General features: G+C 39.7%; 1 long non-coding RNA gene across 2 annotated transcripts; it reads left to right on the top strand.

The window, feature by feature from the left end:
- The first annotated feature begins 370 nt into the window (after nucleotides 1-370).
- Nucleotides 371-4298, top strand: LOC135552902 (uncharacterized). Of its 2 annotated transcripts, XR_010457525.1 has the most exons (4): nucleotides 371-563; nucleotides 682-767; nucleotides 1308-1374; nucleotides 3610-4298. It is a non-coding gene; the product is annotated as an uncharacterized LOC135552902 (long non-coding RNA). The 2 variants fall into 2 exon arrangements; XR_010457524.1 differs by having other exon boundaries at nucleotides 682-1374.
- The last annotated feature ends 732 nt before the right edge of the window (nucleotides 4299-5030 follow it).

The raw sequence follows: 5030 nt of genomic DNA, 5'->3' as shown, positions 1-5030 counted from the left end.
GGGAAGGCCCTTTCCTGTTTCAGCATGACAATACCCCTGTACACCAAGCAAGGTCCATACAGAAATGGTTTGTCGAGATTGGTGTGGAAGAACTTGACTGGTCTGCACAGAGCCCTGACCTGAACCGCATCGAACACCTTTGGAATGAATTGGAACGCAGACTGCGAGCCAGGCCTAATCGCCCAACATCAATGCCCGAGCTCACTAAATGCTCTTATGGCTGAATGGAAGCAAGTCCCCAATGCAATGTTACAACATCTTGTGGAAACCCTTCCTAGAAGAGTGGAGGCTGTTATAGCAGCAAAGGGGGGACCAACGCCATGTTAATTCCCATGATTTTGGTATGAGATGTTCGAGAAGCAGGTGTCCACATAGTTTTAGTCATGTGATATGTATCTATAATGGTTAAATGTCACTATTTTGATTTAATGAGAGTATGTTGCCTTTAGAGTTGTAAATATGTGCTATTCCTCCAGGCCTTTGGAGAGTATCTCATTCAGTGTGCAGTCACAGATGTACAGGAAATCACGGTTGAGGCTGAAACTTCAATCAGAGAAGTTCAGGTTGGTAGATGCACTTTTATTGACTTCCTCTGCAATATCGAGGTGAAGATCCATGCCCATTTTATGATTTTTATGTCCAAAATGTTTTGTTGTGACCATCCATCATCAATCATTACAGGTTAATCTGAGAAGATTACAGCTAATGCCACTCTGGGATTTGATGAAGATCAATTCGAAGCACTGGAATTGAGATCGATGGAATCGGTGGGTTAAACGTTCAATAATAGAGATGTCCAATTTAAATAATAGAATAGACAGTTCAAAAAAATGTATTTATTAATTGTCCTACGTTATTGGAAAAGTTTAACGGTCTTGCTCTCTCTGTTCTGTTTTGTGGTTCTGCTTCTTAGGTGGAGGTGATGATAATGAAACTGGCAGTTTAGAAATCATTGCCTGCCATCATAGAAGGCTCCACTGGAGACTTTCCATTCCTAGCCATAATCATTGTCATACGTATTAAGGAAATAATTCATCTTTTGGAAGTTTTTGTATATCAAACACATTTTCAACTACTTTAGCTGGGCTTGATTGAGCTTGTATGTGGTAATGGAACCAATAGAATAGTCGTGGAAGTGCAAACCCTGTCAATCTGGCACTCAAGACAGGTTAAATCAAACACCCAACATATTTGAAAGATTTCAAGTTGTATTTGAACACGTCTGACTGCGATGTGTGTACAGTACATCAATTTGATTAAAGTATCAATGCATCACTGTTCTAATCTTTCCTTCTTTGAATTTGCAGTGTGGCTTTTTCAAACGATGTCATCAAGAGGATAAAGCAGTGGATAATGAGTGACGCTCTGTCGCTGGTAAGATTAGTGCTAAATGCTAAATGAGCCTTTTGAAAGCTGGAGTCTTGTGTAACTTGGGGGATTTGACCATAAATAAACATTCGAACTGCACGCTGGATCTGCATGGTGTTCCACTGAACTTTAGCCATGGCAGCCAAAATACCCATAAGGTATTTGAATTGTTGACTGATTTAATGAGAACTTTGAAATATGACAAAGCCACGTGATCCAATAGATGCTTTGTTTTGAGTATTTTCTTCAATATTTTTTGTATTCTTTTGAGTATTGTACATTTCTACGTATTCAGATAATTGACTTTTAGCCTACTGTGATGACTGTGTTTTAAAATATTTGCTATTGTAACGTTTTATAAAATACTGTATTACTAATTTCAAATATAGCACACTTTTTCAATTTTACTCAGATTTGTATTATGAGAACTGAGAAAAATGAAAAAACCCGCACAATGCCCTTAATAGTATCACTGCTCTTTATTAAGATTTACGTATTGTGGACATCGCAACTGAGGTGACACATATGGAATCATGTAGTGACCTAGAGGGGTGTTGAACGGATCGAAGTGTGTTTTGTATTTGATTTTTTGGGGGGTGGACGACCTTTGCTTTGGTGGCAGCTTTGCATACTCTTGGCATTGTCTCAACCAGCTTCACCTGGAATGCTTTTCCAACACACTTGAAGGAGTTCCCATATAGGTTGAGCACTTGGCTGCTTTTCCTTCAATCTGTGGTCCAACTCATCCCAAACCATCTCAATTGTGTTGAGGTCGGGTGATTGTGGAGGCCAGGTCATCTGATGCAGCACTCCATCACTCTTCATCTTGGTCAAATAGCCCTTACACAGCCTGGAGGTGTGTTGGGCCATTGTCCTGATGAACAACAAATGATAGTCCCACTAAGCGCAAACCAGATAGGATGGCGTATCGCTGCAGACTGCTGTGGTAGTTATGGCGGTTAAGTATGCCTTGAATTCTAAATAAATCACCAACAGTGTCAAAGCAAAGCACCCCCACACCATCACCCCTCTTCCTCCATGCTTCACGGTGGGAACCACACATGCGGAGATCATCCGCTCACCTACTCTACGTCTCACAAAGACATGACGGTTGGAGCCAAAAGTCTCAAATTTGGACTCATCAGACCAAAGGAAAGGTTTCCACCAGTCTAATGTCCATTGCTGGTGTGTTTTGGCCCAAGCAAGTTTCTTCTTCTTATTGGTGTCCTTTAGTAGTGGTTTCTTTGCAGCAATTCAACCATGAAGGCCTGATTCACACGGTATCCTCTGAACAATTGATGTTGTGATGTGTCTGTTTCTTGAACTCTGTGAAGCATTCATTTGGGCTGCAATTTCTGAGGCTGGTAACTCTAATGAACTTATCCTCTGCAGCAGAGGTAACTCTAGGTCTTCCTTTCCTGTGGCGGTCCTCATTAGAGACAGTTTCATCATAGCTCTTGATGTTTTTTGTGACTGCACTTGAAGAAACTTTCAAAGTTCTTGACATTTTTCGCATTGTCTTAAAATAATGATGGACTGTCATTTCTCTGTGCTTATTTGAGCTGTTCTTGCCATGATATAGACTTGGTCTTTTACCAAATAGGGCTATTTTCTGTATATCATCCCAAAAATGTACTTTTAACAGGGCACATCTGTTAATTTAGATGCATTCCAGGTGACTACCTCATGAGGCTGTTTGTGGTAATGCCGGGAGTGTGCGGGTCCGTCATCGGGGCAGGGGGTGGCTGCTTTGAGGAGACTCAAGTATGGAGAATATTTTGATTTGTTTGGCACTTTTTTGTTTACTGCAACGATTCCATATGTGTTTCGTGGTTTTGATATCTTCACTGTTGTTCTGCTGTGTGGATAATGGTGGGAATGAGGAGGAACCCTGGACTGGGTGGGTATGTATAAACTGTATATATTTGCAAAGAAATATATGGGGGATTGGAAGTGATGCAGACAATTACATTGATGGAACCTACAATTTATCTGCAATATTAATGCTGATCTATCCTTGAAAAAAAACACACAAAAAACTGTTTTTGGACATTTTCCATAAGGTCATATTATACTGAACACAAATATAAACGCAACATTTAAAGTGTTGGTCCCATTTGTCATGAGCTGAAATAAAAGATCCCAGAAATGTTCTATACGCACAAAAACTTTTTCTCTCAAACGTTGTGCACAAATTTCTTTGCATTTCTCCTTTGCCAAAATAATCCATCCACCTGACAGGTTCTGGCATATCAAGAAGCATTTAGCGTGTTTGGGATGGTCTGAATCGACGTGTACAAGAGTGTGTTCCAGTTCCTGCCAATATCCAGCAACTTCACAAAACAATTGAAGAGGAGTGGGAGAACATTCCACAGACCACAATCAACAGCCTGATCAACTCTCTGCGAAGGAGATGCCACGCTGCGTGAGGCAAATGGTGGTCACACCAGACTGGTTTTCTGATCCACGCCCCTACCTTTTTTTTAAGGTATCTGTGACCATCTGTATTCCCAGTCTTGTGAAATCCATAGATTAGGAGCCAATGATTTTTATTTCAATTGACTGATTTCCTTATATGAACTGTAACTCAGTACAATCTTTTAAATTGTTGCATGTTGCTTTTATATATTTATAAATTACCTCTATGTATCGGCCTCATGGCCTTCATCAGAGCTGCTGTGAGTGTTTATAATTTGCACACTTATGTAGACATTGCTCCATCCACATCTGTTCAATGCATCGCATGGGTTTGGAGTTGAGGGAAAATAAGCAAGTGTTACCAAATATAACAATGTGCATTTCATATGTATTCTAATGAAGTGTGTACATGAAATGCAAAAAAAACAAGTTTGTAAAACCACAATGAGGACATCAACTTAGTTTTCATAAATCATTGGGTACAGAGCAAGAAAAAACATCAATTTATTTAAGCTCTAGTACTGCCAATATTAAAAACAGTCAAATGCAAATGCATTCGCTTGTTGCAGTTTATTCATTGTTTAATTATTCAAGGCTCCCTTTCTTTCATTTTATAATTAAAATGCTTGACTGTATTTAACGACATGGATGACTTGTATGCTGTGTGATGATATGCACAATATTGCAGTAGGCCTTTATGCCAATAAGTAAATTACACAACAACAGTTAGAGTAAACAGGACTTTTAGGCCTACAGCTCCATGTCATTTCAATAACTTAGCTTCTCAAAGATGTCCTTTAGTGATCAAACTAGCGTTGATGGCAACAATGGCTAACAGGAAAATAATATGACGTTGTGCACGCTAACATAATTACTCAGCACACTGCAAACTGTGCTGCAGTATGGCACAACCTTTAAAGGAAGGACCACTGTATGAATGCAGAGGTTGTGCAAAGTGCAATGATGAAGTGTGAATATTTCTGCCACCCACATACAGGAAAACTGTTCCAAATAAATTACAATATCATGTGCTCCACCACCCATGTTATCTACATGATAAAATGTCCATGTGGGCTGTTATGTAGGTAAAACCTCTCGTTCTCTCAACCAGGGAATTAGTGAACGTAAAAGTTCATACAGGAGAAATGACAAGGATTATGCAGTTGCAGTACATTTTAACAGACAGACAGACCAACGTATCCATTCCGCGTTTCCTAAATGTACTCTTTGCAGTGTCATCACCA

The sequence above is a fragment of the Oncorhynchus masou genome, chromosome 13 (assembly GCF_036934945.1).
Source record: "Oncorhynchus masou masou isolate Uvic2021 chromosome 13, UVic_Omas_1.1, whole genome shotgun sequence".
In the NCBI taxonomy this organism is placed as follows: Eukaryota; Metazoa; Chordata; class Actinopteri; order Salmoniformes; family Salmonidae; genus Oncorhynchus; species Oncorhynchus masou.
This window is presented reverse-complemented; position numbering and strand designations above follow the sequence as displayed.